Consider the following 23,469-nt stretch of genomic DNA (forward strand, 5'->3'; position numbering starts at 1 on the left):
AGGTCATCTCTCCGATTTTCTATCCGTAAAACATGGAGTCCCACAAAGTTCGGTCTTAGGACCTCTTTTGTTTATTATTTATGTCAACGATTTGCCTAAATTCATATCTCTGTACAATTCGCAGATGATGTGACATACTTTATATCAGGAAAAAATAATGATGATTTAAAAATGTCTTACAAGGAAGTTTCTACTAAATCTAGCACATGGTTTGCTGCAAACATATTGAAAATTAAGTCCGATAAAACGCAAAACTTGGTTATATCTGCAAGTAATTTACATAACAATCCAGATAACAAAGAGACTTAAACTATTGTGAATAACCATAGATAGTCGTCTGAACTAGTCAGCTCATAGCTTACAACTAAAGAAAAGCTGTCAAGTTCATTATTTGTTATTCGCCAACTAGCTAGGGTTGTCAACTTTGAAACATTAAAACTAACATAATTTTGTTTATTTCACTTACACTTAAACTATCGATTAATCATATGGGCCAATTCAGCAAATAGACATCAAATTTTTAGAATGCATAAAAAAAGGTTTCAGGATTTTAGCAGATGTTAGTTATCTAGAACACTGCCGACCTTTCTTTATGAACCGATTTTTCACAGAAAGTCACAGAAAACCCATTTAATACAGCAGTGATGTTCACGTTTACAATGCGCTAATCTGTCACTACTTACGAACAAATCGTTGTAAATTGTGTCTTTCAGATAGAAATTGCCTTAACTATAACTATTATAATATTTTGCCAAAAAGTATTAAACTGCTAAGCTATAATAGTTTCGAAAAAGTTATAAAAAATATCTACTAAAACATTGCTTTTACTGCTCAGAAGAATATATGACTCATTGCAGAACATCCACTAAACTGCTTACCGTGACTTTGCCATAAATCATTTTGTGTTAATCTGTGTTCTTATCTGATGTGTGCAAAAGACATCGGATAATCACGTAGTAATACCAATATTAGATACCTTTTCTAGATTTGAAATTATTTTAAACTTAGAGCCGGCCCTGTACTCACACACTGACGGTCATAATCACACCACCTAACCCCAGAGTTTCACCTGAATGTCCAAAATCGAGTTTTTGTTCTTTTATAACTTCTTTGGGATTACTTCTGGAACAGTGGAGCAGAGAACATATAATCTATTGACATAATTGGACATAATTGAACAGTTAATGCCGATGGGGAATCGACTGATGGAGTCAACTAATTTGACAGAGAGGCAGTTCGGAAGACTCGTTTCTTTTGGTACGAAATGTGTGAGATTTAGTTTATCTGTGTCGATATTTAGGTAAATCAATTTATACACAAGTGTCAAATATAAATTAAAGTGCAAAACTTGCAAGACTCTGGGATTATTGTAGATTTTAAGATGTTTGTACCATTCATAGTTAATTAAAAAACTGCAACCAAAAATAAATTTAATGTATTTATTACATTATAATTATAAATACTTAAAAACTTAGTCGTCCTAAACCTAAAATATAATATAATGCTTATACATTTGTATTTAAGTATTTACTATTTACTACATAATATGGGAATTAATTCCTTTAAACACAATCTTTTTAACTCTTTTAAGATAGAAAGTTGAAATGTCGCTTTTGAACTTCTCAGAACTACCATTTAAAATTGCTTTTATAATGAAAATAAATGTTAAGTTATAAAATATATATTTTTTCTTTTAACTTCCTTTATTTATTGCAATTTGTTATCTATATAAGAATAAACAATATGTTTGAAAAACAAAGAAACGGTGACACAGTGAGTGAGCACCCTTTACCTATGTTTTGTTTACATTACCAAATTTTTGACTGTTATACAAATAAGTAACTTCTATATAGTTCCTAGCCGTGGAGAGATCTAGAGAATCCAACCTTTTAAGTCTTCTAAGCAGTGGTGACATCAGGAGGTCGTTGGCGAGGGAATTTGAGTGAGATGATAGTCTCTTAAAATAGTTTGTACACTGAGCGACGGTTTTCTTGACTGACTTTTTTAACAGTTTCAACATTTAGGTCATAAGGAATAGCATCGTTTGGTATATACCATGGGGCCTTCCACACATCAAGAAGGATATTGGATTGAAATATTTGTAATCTTTGCATATTTGTATTGCTGGAAGTACCCTAGACTTGAATTCCGTACATCCATACCGGTCGTGGTATTGCCTTAAAGAGAAGAAGTTTGTTTTGGATACTTAAACCTGACTTTCGATTTATAAACTAGTATATACACTTGTAAAGCATGCCCAGTTGTAGTCGTTTGGACTATATCTAGTTTCCCCAATTTAGAAGATTATCTATGTGGATACCCAGATATTTGACATCTTTCCTAGTAGGTAGAAATTTTCGGTTTGTTGATACCAGAGGGCAGTTCCTTCTTTTTAACGTGAATGTCATGTGGGTCGATTTAGTATTATTTTACTTCGACACACCATAGTTTTAACAAATTTTCTAATTGGTTTAAATGTTTTTGCAAATTTCTGGATGCTAATCTTGTAACGAGATATTTGCCTACCACATAGGGTATTGCTATGGGGGTTGAAATTTGGGGACAGAAACTACTGGGGGTGGAGATAGGGCAAGCAAAATACACGAAACTGTGCAAACAAAACTCAGGGCTTATTTGGAGAGCTGGGTCGTGGATAAGTCAATGGCAAGGGGTCGGATTGGGGCAACAACAAAAAAATAAAACAAATGGATACGTACATGAATCTTCTAGACCAAAGGGTTAAAAAACAAAAAGAAAGACCTCTAGCTATTTGAAAAAGGACGCCGCTTCGAAGAATCCTAATCTTGCTATATAAAGGAAAAAAAGGCTCTTCCTTCCTAAAGAGCACAAAAGAACACAAAAAAGGTTAGGAGATTTTTCTAAAATAAAAAGACAAAATGGTTCAGAGAAATAAATTAAACATTTATTACTGCCTCACCACAAACAGTTACAGATAATAAATGGTACAAAATATATATGATATAATTAGTTACGAAAATTTATACCAAAAATAACAAAGAAAACTTACATGTCAAGTTATACACTGTGGCAAATAAAAAATTATTACAAGTAAACAATTATCTTTTTAAATAAAACTATTCATAAAGATTAAACTTTTCTAAAAACAAAACAAGCTAATGTCACAAAAATATGAATCTAGCTGTCATATGTCAACATTGAATTTTATAACAGAGAACAATTAAACTGACAGCATAGCCACACCTTGAGATTTACAATATTAATAATTAAAACCTTTTATTTTTACTATCTATTATTTAAATTATGAAAGCAGTTATTATTTTAATGTTTTTTTATTTTTTTGAAAGTTTAAGACAAAAAAGTTACCTTGGTTTCACAAAAACAATGCACTAGCACTTCTGGGGTTAAACTGGAATCATACTGGAATTTCTGCTATGCATGAACAAAAAGGACTGCTTCAACTAGTCTGGAAAGACTGACCAAAGACAAATAAAAGTGAGGTTGGAACAAAATCAGCGGCACATTGGACACACCCTATACTTAAGCGGCTTTTTACAACACTGGAACCATTTTCAATACTCTGGTACACGGCACAAATCTCTTAAATACTTAACAAAATAGTTATTACTCTTTTCTAATCTGCCATATTAACAAAGAGTAAATTTCCACTAATTTCAACACATTCGCCGGTTTTCACATACTTCACAATTAAATGCCACTACACACTAGATTTCCATAAAAAAATAAGAAACATAAGAACAATACAAATTTGACGAACAATTTGGACCCACACTGTGGGCCACTGCCTCTGACAGCGATCTAAGCGAGGGTGAACAATTATCTTTCCGGCAAAAACTTCTCAGCGATCTAAATGGATGTTTATTTGAAACGCATAATATCGAGCGGTTTTACGATCAAAGAATACCGAGGAAACATAAACAACTCTAAAAATGGTTTATTTTACTCGGCGACGCTAAGAGGAATTAAAAAAATTACTTCGTCTTTTAATACGTACGAGGGGATTTCAATATATTTTAATATATATTTCAAAGAACTTGCAAATACTACAATCTTGGATTCATATGAGCGGCCATTATGACGGTGTCATAATGATACGTAGAAATCTTAGTATTATTTGTGTTATGGATATTAGCTGTGTACAGTAAATATAGGGTTACACCGAGTACACTATCTTGAGGAGCTCCTGACGAGATAGGATATAGGGGAGTGCAAGCTCCGCCATGATTAATTCAGAAGGATCTATCTGTTATATATGACTGTATAATTTTGGCTATGGCTGTTGTTGATTTATAATGAGATAGCTGTCACTTGGTTTTGGAAGTAAGACCATCATGCCAGGTCTTCTAGCTGTTCTGACTACTTTATGTATTTGCTCGATGGTACTATGTTTTAACCTGAAGCTAAATTGGTAGTTTGGTATTGTTATTTTTTAAGATAATAGGTTCGATTCTAATCATAAGGATCTTTACAAAAAGCTTTGCGAGAGTTGGTAGAAGACTGATCGTACGGTATGATGATACCTCATTTGGATCTTCGCCATGTTTTGGAACCATATTATTTTGACCACATGACAGGAAAGTAACCAATTTTTATAATAGCGTTAGAAATGTACAGTATTAGCTTGTTGACCTTTTCAGGTAAATTTTTTAGTATTAGACTGTGATAAGATTATAATCATAACTGACTGCTTTTGTTTGTTTAATTTGGTAATGAATTCTGTGATTTCACATATTCTTATTGTTTTGATGGGTGGACTTATCTGATGTGGGGCGTCCAGTATGTCTAAATGGGGTGCTTATAGAATATGTGTTTTCTTGATCTGAAACTTCTATTGTGATGCATCCCTAGGTATTTTGCTTTATTTTAGTGTGAAAGTGTATATTTATTGAGTTTAATGTGTTGTTTCCATATTTTTTATGAGCTTTGGAAGTGTATTTTAAATAAAGTGGAGGACAGGTAACATCCTTGCTTTAATCCCTTTGCTGTTACAAACCCTGTTGTTGTTTGTGTCCCAGTTTTTATTTTTGTTATGGGTTAATTGTATAGCACTTTAAAGTCTTTTATAAATTTTATAATATTATTCGTACTTTCCATTGATTGACACAATTTCTTCAGTGGAACGCTAACGTAGACTTTAAATAGCAATTTAACGTAGAAAGTGTGGACAATAGTGCATCGTCTTTTATGAAATCCTGCTTGTTTTTCTGCTCCAGAGTCTCAATACTCTTTCTGGACTTGATTCTTCACAACCTTCCCATATATTCTACTCATAGATCCGATTACAGTTATTTCTCGGTAATTTTCATAATTGTTTTTGTCACCCTTTTATATATAGTACTGATATATAATATAATTCATGTTTTAAAGATTTTGCTTATGTTTATGCATTCTTGAAATGGTTGCCAAAGATGTTTATATAATTTGTTCGTTCTGTACTTATACTGTTTCCCAACTTTAGGCTGTATGATGTCTTTATTCTTTGTTTTATGAAATGTTTTATCAATTTTAAGCTTTCTGTGCTTCTGGTTTCTCATAGATAAGTATTTATTCGTTGTTGACTTATAATAATAAATAAACAAAACAAAAAACTTATGTTCACGTTAATTCAGGATGTAAAAGATTTATAGCAAATATTATCATATTACTACCATAAGGTTAAACGAGTGATCCCACATAAATTCTAAGACTTCCCTACAAACCCCATTCCCCCAAACCAACACAGAAAAGTATAATCTGACTGATTTTTATCATTCTCCATCAATTTATCAATATACGCAAGGTACACAATGTGATTTTTTTGTTCCAAGCCAAAACACCCCCGTCTGAGACCTCAAGTTGTTGAAGATGCACGATCACGACTGCCTCGGGACCGGAACTGACACGACTGCCAATTTATTGTGGCATATTCGGTATTTATGAATACTTCACAATTTGTTCGGATGCAACCAGAGATATATGTTCAAGTTTCTCGAGATTTTTCTTTTTTGCCACCCTAAATGGATCAATTTGTGCCTCTCACTTTTTCAATGGTTCAATGGGAGTATATATTTATATATATTTGCAAATTATCATTACACTGCCTGTAATATTTTTAATTATAAGCAATTCATCATGAAACTATCGTATTAGTTTTGTCATCGTATAGTAATTTTACGATGCCGAATAATATGTTTTTCATAATTTCTAGAATAACTGTAAAAATAATATCGGTTCTGCTCTGAAGTATGCTTTTATACACGTATTTAACAATAACTAATAAACTTTGCTAGTGTATCATCTATATAAGCCTCGTCTTTTTCTTCTTTAAGTGTCATTCGGATCGGAGATTGGAAATCATTCTGGCAATTATAATTTTGTTGGTTACGCGCCTGAATAGTTCAATTGAACTGCATCCAAACCATTCACGGAGATTGCGTAGCCACGAGATTTTGTGTCTTCTAAGCTTCTTCTGCCTTTGATTTTACCCTGCATTATATTCCTTAATAGTTCTTAGTTTTTACCGGTCATCATATATCCCAAGTATCCCAACTTCCTGATTTTTATGTAATTTAAAACCTTGCATTGTTTTCCTAGTTGTTCGAGAACTTGTGCGTTTGTTTTGCGATCCATCCATGATATTTTCAGAATACGTCGGTAACTTCACATTTCAAATGCTTCCAGGTTTTTAATGTTAGATTGTTTCGGCATCCAGGCTTCAAGTATTCTTGTCACGAGATATTGATATTGCGATTACAGAAAATTTTTCTCATTCTGTTAAAAGTTTACCGTGCAATTTCAATGCGGCATCTTACTTCTATTGTTTGCTCAGTATCTGTGAGCCATGCTCCAAGGTATTTGTGCGACGATATTTGTTCAATTTCTGTATTGTCTATTAAACTAGCTGTCTAAACTAGCTGTCTAGTTTAACTTTGATGTTTTGTGCTTTTGTAAATACCCTGAACTTGGTTTTCTTCAAATTTATTTTTAGTTCATAATCGTTGCAATGTATATTTACTATACGTATATTTATTTATTTATGTTGAGTAAGATGTTGCAGTTCTTCCAATGTTCCGCCAGAAGGACAGTATCGTCAGCATATCTTATGTTATTAAGTGGCTCACCGTTTAATATTAGGCCCTCATTGACTTCAGCCTACGTTGATTCTGAGATGGCTTCACTGTATAAATTAAACAACTATGGTGGTGAAATACACCCTTGTCACACCCCACGGCGAATTTGGATATCCTCAGTCAGTTCATTTTCAACTTTTACTTTCGCTGTTTGATTCCAATAGAGCCTACATAAAATTTTAATGTCTCTACTGTCTATGTTTTTATTTAACAGAATTGCTTTGAACCGATTATGCTGCACTCTGTCAAATGTGTTCTGAAACTCAATCAAACAGGCATATACTTTCTGATTCATATCTAGGCATCTCTGCGAAAGGACACTCTTTACAAACAGTGCATCCCGTGTTTTCATATCATTCCTTAATCCCATTTGTGTATTACTTATGCCTTCAACTAATTTATTATGAATTCTATTGTGCATTACTTAAAAAAAATCAAGACATGACTCATTAAGGCCACGGCACTATGTTTATTGCAGTTCTTTGCATTGGTTTTTTTTTGGGAAGCAGCATAAATGTGAAGCAGTCCAAAAATGACTGGGACAGAGAAATGAGAATTGCGATCATCTATATCACCTACGGAGATTATACACATGGCGTAGTCCAGATGGAGGAACAAGAAATCAAATAGACTGCATCCTAATAAGATCAAGATTGAAGTCGTCGGCCATAGACTAAAAAACATATCCTGGCGCAGACTGTGGAAACGATCATCAACTACAGGTATCGAACGTTCGACTTCATTTTAAGATCCCCAAAAGAAAACCCCTAAGAAAAGTCATGTCTTTAAATCCATCAAAAATCAATAACTTACAACAAAACCTAGAAGAAGCTCTTTCTTTAGACCAACTAGATAGTGACCCTGAGAGTACTTGGATCTATCTCAAAGATAAGGTAATCGAAGCTGCAAAAGACTGTGAGGCAGCGGTTTCCACAGGCCATAAGCCGTGGATATCCGATAATACGTGGACTGTGATTCAACGCAGAAAAGAACATAAAACTAGATATGGAACAAACAATGAATACAGAGCGTTATCGAAAGAAATCAGAAAACAGTGCCGCAAAGACAAAGCTGATTACGTCTCTCAAATATGCAGAGAGATAGAGGAACATGCTTATCGAAATAAACCGAGAGATTTATTTCAGAAGATCAAACTCCTTACCAGGGAATTTAAATGTCAAACGTGGTCTGAACTAGACAAGGAAGGTAATCTAAAGACCGATACTGACGAAATATTGGAAACTCAGAAACTGAGAAATATCAGGGGCTCTCTGACTACCCTAGAGAACCTACTGTCTTACTCGCTGAAGTCAAAGATGCAATTAAATCGCTAAAGAGAAATGAATCCCCAGGCATTAATTCAATACCACATAAAATACTACAGTTACTAGGTAACAAAGGATTACATATTATCCATTCTATCTGTGTCGCTGTTTATATATACCTCAATTTATATCACGCTACACAAAAAAGGAACTACTGCCAGATGTGAAAACTACCGCACACTGTCACTAATAACACATATCAGTAAAATTTTGTTGCATATCATCAAAAACAGATTAAAAACCTATCTACAAGCGAGTACATCAGGAACAAGCGGGGATTGTAAAGGGTAAAGGTACATGGGAACAAATCCTGAACCTGAGACAACTCATTCAAAAGTCTAGAGACGTATTGGTATGGTAAAAAATGCAATGAATCACCTAACTGAAGTTTGGAAAGACAGATCTATCTCTCAAAATATCAAGATACGACTGGTGAATGCCCTTGTACTCTCAATATTTTTTTACGGGGCAGAGACTTAGACTCTTCCCGGACGCGATCGCCAAAAAATTAATGCCTTAGTTGTGGTGCTGGAGAAGAATGCTGCACATACCTTGGACAGCTCATAGGACAAATGTTTCCATTCTAAACCAACTCGAGATTAAAACAAAAGGCTGTCCACAATATGTCTGCAACGTACTCTGCAGTTTTTCGGTCACGTGGATCGCAGAGGTGACGATAGTTTGGAGAGATTTATTGTTTCTGGAAACGTTCACCAACTAGATGGTCAGACCAAATTAAGAATTCAGCTGGAAACTGCGAAGCTCTCAGAGCAGCTAAAGATAGAGACCAATGGAGAAAAATTGTTAATAATATTGGAGTAGTATCCACAATTTTGAGTAATTCGATAGGAACTTCATCAGGTCCGGGAGATTTACCACTTTTAACTTGCTTCATAGCATATTCGATTTCTTCTCTTATAATGTCAGGCCTAATATCATCGTTAAATTCTTTTAATACTTCTGTTCTCTCTTTGTCTTAAAAAAGCTGTGCTATATATTGTATCCATCTCTGTATTTTCTGGTTTATATCTGTTATAAGTGCCCAACTGTCATCTCTTAGTTGCCTAGTTTGAAATGTTTTTCTCATTCCTGTTAGTTCTCTAATTCTTTTATACATGTAAAGATTATATTTCATTCGTTAGTAGTAGTATCTCTTCAGTTATCCAGCCTTTATGTTTTCTTTTCTTTGGCTTTAAGTTTTCATTTGATGTTTTATATATGCTGGTTTTATATTCTCCGATTTCTGATCAGTGTTATAGCTACTTTTATTCAGTTCTTGTGAATTACGTAAATTTGTAGTAAGAGTTTTAGTAAGTGTGGGTTTTTTAATCAGCTTCAATTTAGTTCGTAATGTGACTACTATGGGGTTATGGTCTGAACTGATATCTGCTCCAGGGTAAGTTTTGGCAAAAAGTATACGAAATCTTTTTCTAATGAGGACAAAGTCAATTTGATTTCAGATTATTCTATTCTTTGGATCTCCAGGAGATTTCTGTATATACAATCTTTTTTTTTTGGTAGTTTAAAAAGTGTATTAACTATTACAAATTATTCTATCTTACAGAATTGTATTAAACGGTCACCACGTTCATTTCTATTTCCCAGACCATATTCCCCCACATATCCATCCACTCTTCCCTGGCCAAGTTTGGGATTGAAGTCGCCCATTACTATTGTAGTGTTTCCTTCACCGACTTGTTCCAAATAATTGTAAAATCTGTCATAATAAGGAGTAAAACTTATTTCAGAGTAGTTGAATTTTTGCAACTAAGATAGCAACACCAGAGCGATAATTGATCTGGTTACCTAAACAATACATGGTTCCGATATTTGTAATTCGTTTGCTTAAACCTGGCCACTGTTTCTAAATTATTCCCAGAACATGAATTTGGAGGTTTTTAATTTCAAAAAGACTTCTTCTTCTTCCTATGCCGTCCCCATTAACGGAGGTTGGCGACCATATTTCTAAAAGTTTCTCTGTCTTTTGCAACGTGGAATAATTCCTCTACAGTCATGTTTATCTAGTTTCGAATATTTCGCAGCCATGACTTCCTCTTTCTACCTATTCCCTTTTTGCCATCGACTCTACCCTGCATGATGACCTGCAGAAGACTATATTTATCATTCCTTAGTATGTGTCCAAGGTATGCAGTCTTGCGTACTTTTATTGTTCTCAACAATTTCTTGTCTCGACCCATCCTTCTCAGCACTTCCTCATTGGTGACCCTGACAGTCCATGGAATTCTCAACATTCTCCGGTATATCCAAAGTTCAAAGGCTTCAAGCTTCTTAACTATTTGCGCTTTTAACGTCCATGTTTCTACCCCGTACAATAGTTGGGACTAGACGTAACATTCAACAAACCTCAGTCTCAGCGCAGTATTCCGTGATCTATAATCAGTAAGATTGTTTACTCTTTTTATCCTGTGCCATTCATGACTTTCATAGGGGTACTCTATGAGTCTGTAATGCAGTGGTTCCCTGTTCCCATCTGCATCCTTACACCGTTGACCTATTTTTCGGTTCGTCCCCCTTTTGGGGATAGTTTTCCAACCCCTGAACAAAATAGTAACCTTCCACTTACCAACTCATCCGCCCGAAACCGTTGGTCGGTAGGTGGGGGATTGCTTATACCGACAATCATTCAGTGAATTGCCTCACAGGAGGTACTTTATTTCCCTCTTACCCACCGTTAAATCGGGACGGGTATTGCTCTATCTGCCACCTGGAAACACGCTTCCTAGAGGTTACAGGTTCACCCGAGAGCCTCGGGGAACTCGAGGCAAACCTCGTCTATATAGGCTTATAGGCCAATCAAGTTGGTAAAAAATCAGCCTTTTTTCACCACAAGTGTATAGACGACTTTGACTGTTAAAATGTGTAGTATGAGATATTACAAAAGACCCTCATCTAGGGATTCATCAATTTTTTAGTGGAACCATTTTTAAATAAACAATTAAAATGTTAAACTGATTATTCTACTCATAACTTAAAAACTTGTCTATTTAGAGATTTGACACACGGAACGTGTGTCAAATCTCTAAAAGTTTTAGAAAAAAAAAAGATACACAAGACGAGATATGCTAAATTAAAATCGGTTAATAAACAAAACAGTTATTCCAAAAAAAAACATAATTGCTATTTTTGCATATTGTGAATAACTTTGTTATTATATATCAAAATGTGTTTAAATTTAGCTGAACTTAGGGGTCTTATCATGTTTGAATTGTGTGCAAAAGATGGACCAGATCGGTTGCATAGTTTTTGCAAAATTTATTTTGTGTATAAGATTTTTTGAAAAAGAGCTGATTTCTATGGCTGGTTCAGATAATTTGACTAAATGAATCTCAATATTCCTTATTTTCTTCGTTAAGACGTATAGTACTAACTTATAGAAAAAAGTTAAAAAAAAATTAAATTTATGTACAAAAAATGATTTAATAATAAAGTGTTACTTATTAACTCCTTGAAATTTGTTTCAAATTAACTGACAATAAAATATTAGGAAAGCTGGTTAAAAACACAACTTAAAAAAGGTCCGACGACCCTTAGAAGCCAAGAGAGCACTTTTTTTTAAATCACCGATACGTTAACAACAATATTATGCGAATATTTGATAGAACTACATTGACACGAAAACAGCTCTAACAAAAAAAAATAAGTTTTGAAAATATTAGAAAACGGCATTTTCAGGTTAATCACTAATAATTAGAACAATTTTAAGGCAAACATTAAATGTATTACAATACAAAATAAATTTTAACTTTGAAGTAATAATTTTGAAGTAAAACATATGAATGCCCTCTAAATTTGTCTCAAACACGAAATCGAAATACATTTAGCCGAAATTAAACAAAGGTTTGACGAGGGGTCGAGGAAATTCGTTGCGGACACTGGTATTATATCAGATTAATCCCTGCATTGGTCACGGGTCTTAGTGTGAGATTTACTTTTTAATGTTCAGTGCCTGTTTCCAATCAAATTGGGCTTACAATATATATAACGGATATATATATAGAAATAAGTTTTTGTATACATCAAGAAAAATGTTATGCATTAAAAAAATTATCTTTACAAAACTGTTAATATTTACTAGTAGAACTAAATAATATTAAAGTATACTTCAAGATGTGCTTTTAAGACATTCTATTAAATTTCATTATTTTTTTCATTTGTTTGTTTTGAGATAATAACCAAATTCGAGAAACCGATAAACAAATCTATTGTTTGTGACCATTTCGTGTACACATATCTCCACGGTGATCGAATAACCATTTGGATTGCTCTGTCTGTTTAAGGAACCGTACCGTATTTTTTTGACCAGTCTGAGCACTCGGCCACTGTATAAAAATAATGTGGAATAACCCACAATTGTAATCATTTTTTTTTATTGCTTACTTTTTGATTTCGTACTAGAGACACTGATCATATAGTTTAGTAGAAAGATGTATCCACATTCAATAGTCTTGAAGATAAACTGCAGTAAAAAGAGAAAAATTAAAGATGCTGCTCTCATTTTACTAAATGAAACAAACTACGTAGCAAATTTCTCAGTAGAAAGTATTAGGATATTAAAATAGAGGTCGCTAAAAAGAGAATGTCCAAATTGGTAAGTTAATATCATATCGAGAATACATCATATATATATGAGTAGTTTGAAATAATGTAATCACTAAAAATTCACTTTTAAAAACTTTTGCTACTCTTTTTATGCCATGTAGAAGACAAGTACAAGAACAATAGTGGGCAAAACAAGAAGAGACAGGGTGAGAAATACAAACGTTAGAGAGCAGTGCAAAATTCAAGATATTGTAAGATGGGGAAGGCAGCGTAAAAGGATGTGGTACAGCCATGTAAGACGAATGGATGAGAATATACTCCCAAAAATTGCCCTAGAAAACAACCCGTCCTGTTCAAGACCTCCCGGAAGACGACCTAAAAGATGGAGGGATAGTTGGCAATCTACCTCCCAGGAAATTAACCAGAGGCAGCTTCAGAATTAAGCAGATCGAAAGATCTCCAAGAAGTAGAAGAAGAAAAAGAAGACAAGTGACGTGTACCATCTTTGGATAAAATATTTTCAAATTTTGTCCTACCTTTACCATATAAGGACGGCATCTGATAAAAATATTAACCTTCAGTCAGGCGCATCTAATCTGTGAGATTAAATACTTAGATATTTGGTATGCCTCACAACGGGCGACGTTCATCAACAAGGGAGGGGTTCTATATTAGCTTCCTAACTCTTCACTTCTGAAACATAGCCAGTATTCTAATTTTCGTACTGTGGTGCTTATCTCCGAGACCGACGGTTTAATCTACTGGATGAGATGCGCCCGATTACGTAAGTATTCCCGATCTACAATATTTGAAAAATTATTTTTAAAATATTTTTTTATTTACCGATAGTAATCGTATATTTATGCTTTTGTCTCTAATTCATTGATATTTGTTGTTATTTTTCATGTCCTCTAAATAATTTTTTGTTTTATTTTTGAAAAATGGTCTCTCCCTTCGAACAATTAAGTTAGCGAGTCTTTAATTTGAATAATCCAGCTGATGTAGCAGATATCTACGAATTTCTTGAAACGAAAGATGATATACTTGTTAATGAGGATAATGGATACCAAGGGGACACCGACACAAAAGAGGAAATTTAGAAAAAAAAATAAGGATTCTGAGATTGACCAGAACGGTGAAACAATTTTTTTGGGTCAACATAAAGTTACAAAATGGCCAAAAACAAAGCCTTATACCAAAATTAGGCGAGGGGCGTACAATGTCTTGCTGCATGTGCCTGGTACTATATGAGATGCAAGGATTGCGAAATCACCGTATGAATACTGGAAATGCATACTTAATGGAGTATGGATGCAATGCTGTACCTTGCTGCGCTTCTCAGGAGCAAGAGACAGTCGTTAGAAGAGTTATGGGCCAACTACGGGTTAGGTGTAGAGATGTTTTATTTTCTAATGAACTTGTAAAGTTTACATTTCTTATCAGATGTACTCGATTCGATGACATAAAGACCCGAGAAGTGAGAATGATATTTTCGACTTATTTGTAACAAAATGTCAGAACAATTATTTAGTCGCAATAAATATAACTGTGGATGAAAAGTTAAAAGGTTTTCGAGGCAGATGTTCCTTCATTAAATATATACCATCCAAACCCAATATAAACCCAGAAATCAAAATGTATGCTTTGGTTAATTACAAAAATTTTTATTCCCATAATTTAGAGATTTACCCAGCCCAGCAATAGTATTGAATTGTTACAGGCTCTAACAGAAAGAAATTGACTGTATTAGGCACCTTACGAAAAAATAAGCGGCAACTTCCTCCTGAATTCGTTACCACGAAAGTTAGAGTAGTAAGCAGTAATTTGTTTGTCTATAATAATGGGCGCACGCTTGTTTCATATGTTCCACAAAAAGGAAAAACGTGCTGTTAATATCAAGCATGCATAGCTATGATGCATTCGACTCAGAAACAGGAAAACCGCAAATGATCCTGGATTATAATGCTACCAAATCTGGAGTTAATGTAGTTGATAAATTGTGCGCGACTTATATTATTGCTAGAAATGTTCGACGGTGGCCAATGGTAATCTGATTTACTTTACTAAATGTTGCCCAGATCAATTTAAATAATGATTGTGGGAAAATTCAAGGAACCCATAAAAGACGAAAATATTTAAAAGCTTTGGTCCACGGACTGTGTTTAGAACAGCTACAAAAAAGGAGCATTCAAACAGTTGGAATGCCTGCTGAGTTACAGTTCAAGCTACGTCAACTCCAACTGACAACAAAATCCGGAGATGCCTTCATACCATGATGGACAGAGAAAGAATTATTCATAATGTCGAGATATAAAGAAGGTTCGATATTTAAAATACAAATGAGAAAAACGCGTTTTTGTTGTACTTTGTGTGTGATAAGTGTTACGATAATGCTGTCCATATTGTTCAAAACGAGCTAATTGTAAAGAATAACTTTGTAACCATATTGTACTTACTGATTTTGTTAATCAAATAGAATTTGAATGTTTTTTCTATTTCAAGTGATAGCATTAACCACGTGGGTCTTTAGCTATACCTACGTTAAGTTAAACGGTCTGAATATTTGATATTTGAACTACCACCATATCGTGTGTCAATAAATTATTTAATCACTCTTCTATATTAATGGTAAGTTTAATTATTCTTTAAGGTTGTTAAAAAATACGGTTATTTTTGTTGTTATATACTTGTACAACATTTTTCTTCGATGATTAAATAACTTGTTTCTTGCTTTAATTATTTATGTGATTATTTAAAAATGTTAGTTTAAAATAAAAATACAACCATTATTAATTGAATAGTCCAGTTTGTTAATTTTTGTTGTTAAGTTTAGGCAGAAATGTATTTTTAATCTCACGAATGAGATGATAAGGTTTTACGATTTTTTTCTTAACGATTTACGATTTACGATCTTTACGATTCTTTCTTTCAAAAAGCAGAGTTTTCTTCAGTGGTTTTGTAGCTATTAATAAGATTTTCCTGGTTCATCCTCTTTTAATGCTCCGATTATTGGATACACCATATATATCGACCACATGCATCTGTACTTTCATCGAAAATTAGGTGAAAGTTGTTCTTGCTTAAAAAAACTTTAATTTACTCAATTACTCCTTCATACAATGCATTTTCATTGCCCTTTCTTAGTTTTGCCGCGTTAGGAATATTGAAGTTACAATATTTTTGCAAAAATTGCATAAAATTTGTATCTTTTTTTTAACAGAATATTTGCTGCTAAGAGAGATTTACACAGGTCTTGATTAAACAAACATTTTGCGTTTTTTAAATCTTCTTGATCTTGACCATTTTGAAGAGATGTATGAATTGACTGCTAAACGGTCCTAATGCAATATTTTTCAGTTTCAACTTATAAGTGGCAGTTTTTAAATGTTGGTCGACTTGAAACTTCTCACAAAAAATCTGTAGACGAAAAAAATGTTCAAGCATAAAAAAAAATCAATTTTCATACACGGATAAAAAATAAAAAGCAAAATTTGATGATGAATCAAAAATTTGGTGAATTTTTGTATTTTGATGCTTCTATATATGTCCGTCTTAATATAACTAAAACCGAATTTGTCCTAATAAAATTACTATTTCCTAAAAAAATTCTTTCATGGAACATGATGCTTTAGTTTGTCAGTTGGTAAGACACTATGAACGACCACTTTTTGGAGGCATGTTGAAAAACAGAAAGAGTCAAGTCTATATAAAAAGAAGAAGAAGAAGATTTCCACTTCGAAAATCGTTCAAATCAAAATATTGTAGTTAATACAAAAATAGCACAAGAAGATAACTTCAGAAGACGGAACAATTTCTCATTGAACAAGTTCAAGTATACTGTTAATTCATCAAATAATTAGTTAACTTGATGCCGATACTTAGGTTAGGATCAAATATTTTGCTTAGAGAATACGCTAAAAAACATTAAAGAAGAGAAGACTTAACGCATTACATTAAGCTAGTAATTAGCAAACACTATTTGTAAATATATTTTTACGTAAAACGATTTTAAAAATGTTGTCGTAAAAGGTCGTTTTAAATATACAAAAATACTAAAAACCATACTTCAGAGCAAAACTCTCTCAATTATTGAAACTGTGTTTCAGTGTACACAAATCCGTACAGTTCATTAGGGATCGCGAAGGAACAAACTAAGGGCATTGCTGCCAAATGTTTGTAGAATTGGAATCGGAATGAGTCATTGTTCTCCTAATCCTTTGGATATATCTGTATTAAACCTTATATGAACGCATATACGTGTTGTTTGTGGTCACTGGCTCGGTGTAAAAGGTATTAGTAAGCTGGGAAACGTTCATTTCTAAATAGATTTTAAACCTACTTTAAATATGTTTGCAGTTAATGTTATAAAATTTAAAAAGTTATTCATTTACCGGTAGTTACCGTAGTAATCATAGTTAAATACCGGGATTGGCTCAAATACCATCGGAGCTACTAAAGAAAGCAGAAGACGCATTACTAAAAAAATACATGACCTGATAGCAAATATATGGTTAAATAAGTAGTTACTAGCGAAGTGTAATGATGGTATTATTGTACCAATACATAAAAGAGACCAGTTAGAATGTGGGAACTACCGTGAAATCACGCATTTGAACGCAGCTTATAAAACAATATCCAACGATATTTCTGCAAGACCACACACTAAAAAAATAGTTGACAAATACCAATTTAGCTTCTGCAGAGATAAGTCAACAATAGATCAGATATTTTTTCTACGACAGGTCTTCGAAAAAAGAAGTGAATTTAATATCGATACACATTATCTCTTCATAGTCTTCGAAAGCGCATATGATAACGTGATAAAAGCAGAAAGTAAAATCTGGATACAAAACGAATTAACTTAAAAAACAATCGATGTAAAAAAAGGGACTACGTCAGGAGGACGCCCTATCAAGCATTTTGTTCAACATCATGCTCAAAAGAATAATGAGAGACACAACATTAAATAAAAAGGGATATTATGTAAACAAATACTAGCGTTTGCAGATGATATTGCCATAATAGTAAGGTCAAGAAGAGAAGTATATTCAATCAAATAAAATGAGTTGTACAAGATAGTGACCTTAAAATTAATCAGGCCAAAATAATATATATGTATGCAAGTAAAAACGCATAAATAAGGCAGCTACAAAATCTAACAATAGGAGAATACAACATTGAGGAGGTAAGGAACTGTACATACTTAGAATCCCTAGTTACGTCTGATAACAACGTTGCAAAGGAAGTGGGGAGGCAAATTTTCATTGCGAATAAATGTTTCTTTTCTTGTTGGTGTACCTCATCCTTTAAGGACATTGGCGAACATCACGGCCCATTTTACTTTGTCTGCAGCAGTGCGGAAGGGTTCTATTATTGTTTTTCTACTCTACTGCTTTAAATTGTTCAACCAGGACGTCCTTATTCGTCTTATTCCTTCCACTTTCCCTTATATAACCAATCGCATCAACTAATATTTTTCATTTCTTAGCATGCCACCAAAGTAGCCTATTTTTCTCTCCTTTATAGTATTGAGTATTTCTTTTTTCATCTTTCTTTATGTTTCCGTGTTTGTTATGTATTCTGTCCATGATATTTTCTACATTCTTCGATAACACCACATCTCAAAGCTGGCAAGTCTTCTTTCAGTTACTTCCGTAACTGTTCAGTCTTCAACTCCATATAAAAGGGTAGGGAATACGAAGCATCTCAAGACTCTATCATTTTAGTTTCTATTTTTAGTTTTCCATTGCATAATACTGTTTTCATCTTATTAAAAGTTCTTGTGGTTATCTCAATGCGTCGTTTTATTTCAAGGCTACGGTCCCATTGTTCCTTTAGCTCACATCCCAAGTAGTTGTATCTGAATGCTTTCTCTAAAGCTTTTCATTAAACGTAGATAGTTTGGTCTTCAATCTTCTTCTTACTGATAATCAAGATTTTTGTTTTTTTTTGTGTTCAGTACCATTAGTACAAAATATACTTATTATTACATGTGTGATAAATGCTAGACGTGTGTGACATAAAGTTGGACGGTTATTGAAAATAAGTAAAATATTGGACTGCACACAGGCTCAACAGTCGCTGGGTCACATTTTCATAATAAAATCACATGAAATGTTTACACTACTTTACTGTTTAACTCGAGCCATCTGTTGGCTAACTGAGCCACTTTGAAATGAACGATAAGATTAAATGCCACCTACTGTACTGCCGGGGTGTAGGGTTGTGCTATAGAGGTAGAACAGAAGATCTGCTGAAAGGAACATTTGGTTAGTTTGGAATAGGTGAACGAAATGAGAGAGGAGAAAGGCTAGTACAATTTGTCATTGACACTGAACTTAGTATCATGAACACCATGTTTAAGCATCATCCGCGAAGACTTTCAACTTGGATTTCACCAGGGGAAGATATAAAAACCAAATAGATTACATTCTTGTCAGCAAACGATGGAAAAGTTCAGTAGTCAACGTAAAGACAAAACCAGCGGCAGATTGCGGAACAGACCATAAACTGTTATAATCCGAATTTCGTATCAAATTTCGTAAAAAAACTGAACTAAATAAAATAACTAAATGTATACCTAAAGAGCCTGGAAAATACAAAGAAACACTAAGACATAGTAACACACCAAACATTACTGGCGATCCCAATCAAACATGGGAACATACAAAGACGTGGATTATAGACGCAATAAATATTACAAACACCAAAGAAACCCCAAGAAAAGAAAAACACTGGATGACTGATGAGACACTGAACCTAGTAGAAGAACGAAGAAAAATTAGAAACAATGCTTCAAATCCAACAGAAACTAAAAACAAGATAGCAAATGTAAACAGACGCATAAAATCATCAAATAGAAGAGACAAAAATAATCATATTAAAGAAATATGCAAACACCTACAAGAACACGCCGATCGTCAAGAATCTAGAGAACTGTTTGCCAAAGTAAAATACTTAACTAAAAAGTTTCAAACCACAACCGCAGATAATTAAAGATAACTTTGGAACGATTATCACCAATCCAGAGGGCAGCAGCGACATGGAAACAATATTGTGAAATGTTGTTTCATAGTGACCATGAAGACGTGAATCCAGAAGAAATAAATGACGAAAAGGAACCACAAATTTTAAAATCGGAAATAGAAACCGCAATAAAAAAATTAAAAACTGGAAAATCTCAAGGAGAAGACGGAATCACGGCGGAAGAACTTAAAGAAATGGAAGACATAGGAATTAAAGTAATGTTCAAACTGTGTAATGAAATCTGGAACACAGGACAATGGGCAGATGATTGGTGTAAGCTCACTTTCATACCCATTTATAAGAAAGGCTCACCAACTGACTGTAATAACTACTGCACTATAGCCCTGATCTCCCACGCAAGTAAAGTTCTGCTAACTATAATGAGGTTTTGTTATCACAAACAATGGTGGATGCGAAGAAGAGATACGTCGACGCCTTACAATGGCCAGATCAGCAACGGTCAAACTTACTAAAATCTGGAAAGATACGGACATAACCAGGAACACGAAACTGCGCCTAGTACGGACGCTTATCTTTCCTATCGCTACCTATGCGTCAGAAACTTAGACCATTAAAAAGTCCGACTCACGACGTTTAATGGCCTTTGAAATGTGGATATATCGTAGAATGATGCACATACCCTAAACAGCACATCGCACAAATGTCTCAATATTGACAGAACTCGACATCAATACTGGACTTACCACAATCATCAACTAAAATATATTGAGTTACTTTGGACACATTACCAGACGAATGGAAGGCATGGAGAGGTTGGTGGTTGAAGGCAAGGTAGATGGTAAAAGAACCCAAAGAAGATCGCCACTCCGATGGTCAGATCATATAAAGTGCGCTACCATTTACTCTCTGTCTGAGGCAGCACACCGCGCCCAGAAGATAGAAGAATGGATAGCAACCATTCATCAAATACCATAACGTCACCACATCCTTACGAAGGATAATGGATAGAGGAGGAGGACTGTACTGCCTATCTGAATTATGCAAAAAATTCAGTTGGTCCACTCTGTTTCTTACCAATTAACTTAATCTTTCTTGTACTACTTTCGTTGAATAAAAGGATTTAATTTGCATCAATATGAATTGCAGGGAAATGTGAAAAATATCAAGTGTTTAGGTTCTTTCTTCACGAAACATATATTATTTATCGGCTACATATATCTCTATTGGTTTGAATATTTTATAGAAGTTAACACGAACATAATCTTTATTGATCTTATCCAAAATTTAAAATCATTTGTGAAATATTAAATACATTGGTGACATTTTTATTACAAAATGTGTTAAAAGAACAAAAACATTAGACTAATAACAACACTTTAACTTCAATTCCCTTACGACAGTTAATTGGTACAATAGACACATTAAAAAAGAAAACATCGTAATATACGTTTTGTCTTAATTAATGGATTCATTTTATACTTTTAAGGGATCATAGGAATAAAATATACACGTGACTAGTAGAGATAAACTATTTGTCTTTGTGTTAAAAGTGCTCTAATGAAGTGTGCAACAAATAAAAAAATGTATTTAACCAACTATACAAAGAAAAAGAATTTGCTGAGACGTGTAATAAATAAGGTATATGGTCCGGTGATTTAATTAATTTAGTACACTGGAAAACCACGTCGTTGCGAAAAAACAACGTATGTGGAAAGTACTGCCATTTTTGTTCGATTCCCCAAGGTGTTCTAATAATCCCACTGAACGATAACAAAATGTATCTAACTAAGCAAAGAATTAGACTCACCTGCAACACCTAACCAATATTTTCTCTTCAATGACTAGATTTGGCCTTAAGTTGGAACATAGCACATAAATGTTTAATGTAAATGGGCGACCTAACGGACTTTAAAACATAAATGATGCAATAGAACCAGTAAGGAATTGATGAATGGTTATGCCTATGAGTGGAGATCAATCTTTATAAATGGACGTGTATGTGTGTGTATTTCGTATCGTATAGGAACTGCACGGTGCGGCGGTTAAAACCGTACCCGGAAATTTTTGTAGGGGCGGCGAATTAAAGAAATTATATATATATATATATATATATATATATATATATATATATATATATATATATATATATATATATAGGGTGTTTCAAAAAGGCATGTCATAAATTAAATCACGCATTCCGGGGACAAAAATAATCTTACCTTAGTACAAAAGTGTACACAAAAAAAGTTACAGCCCTTTTGAGTTACAAAATAAAAATTGTTTTTTTGCATTACCTCCTAAACTACTTGACATTTTATAATAAAATTGGACACGTTACTTTCTTGTTCTGAAAGCATTTTTTATAGAGTGTGCAGACCTAAATCCCCTCAAACTTTTGAGTACGTTCAAATCAAATGAATTTTGTGGCATCATTTGTTTAACACATTATTTTTAAAACTTTTTGCCTCTTATCACTTTTTCGAAAAACTAGTTTTTTTCCTAGTTGGCCAAAAAAATTACAATTAGTTTCTACGGATACAATAATTACAAACAGTTCCATCAATAATAGTCAATAATTTAAAGCTATCATTTATTGTGTGAATAAGATTAATAGTAAAAATTTTGATATTACAATGGCCTACACATTTCAGGAAATGGCAGATATGCATTTAACTTTGGATAAGTTGGATCAGATTAAATTATGATTTCAACAAACTATCGGAAATATCGTAGGTGAATGTCAAGGAGATAGTGCAGCAGCCGCAAGGCGTTATGAAGTAAAATATCCCGATCGAAATACACCCGATACACGATTATTTCTGACCATGGATCGTCATTTACGGGAAACGGGTACATTCCAACCGCAAGTTGCTGGCAATAGTGGTCGTCCAATAATGGATGCAACTGATGAAGACATTTTAGAAATCATTGAAGAAGTCCCTGGAACAAGTACAAGGGTAATAGCTGCTCAACTAAATGTTCCTCACGTAAGGGTTTGGAGGCGTTTGAAGGATCAGCTGCTTAAACCCTATCACTTAACAATGGCTCAAGAGATATTGGTTGAAAATTATCCTAAAAGGATTGGATTTTGCGATTGATTGTTAATGGAAAACAAATGGAATTTTGTTTATCGACGAGGCTACCTTTAATAGAAATGGAATAACAAACCATCATAACGAGCACATTTGGGCCGACGAAAATCCTCACGCCAAAAAAACGACTCATCACCAAAGGACTTTCAAAGTTAATGTTTTGGGTAGGAATTGTGGATAACAATCTAATAGGCCCAGTATTTCTTCCCAACAATTTAAATGGTAATAATTATTTGCAGTTCTTGGCAAACGATTTACAAGAGTATTTGGAAGAACTGAATATTGTCTCCACCGCATTACAGTAATGAAGTCCGGGAATACCTTTGCAAGCAGTATTCTGGTCAGTGGATTGAAAGGGGTCGTGACGCACCTATTTCTTGGCCACCCAGAAGTCCA

The sequence above is a fragment of the Diabrotica undecimpunctata genome, chromosome 10 (genome assembly GCF_040954645.1).
Source record: "Diabrotica undecimpunctata isolate CICGRU chromosome 10, icDiaUnde3, whole genome shotgun sequence".
Taxonomy (NCBI): Eukaryota; Metazoa; Arthropoda; class Insecta; order Coleoptera; family Chrysomelidae; genus Diabrotica; species Diabrotica undecimpunctata.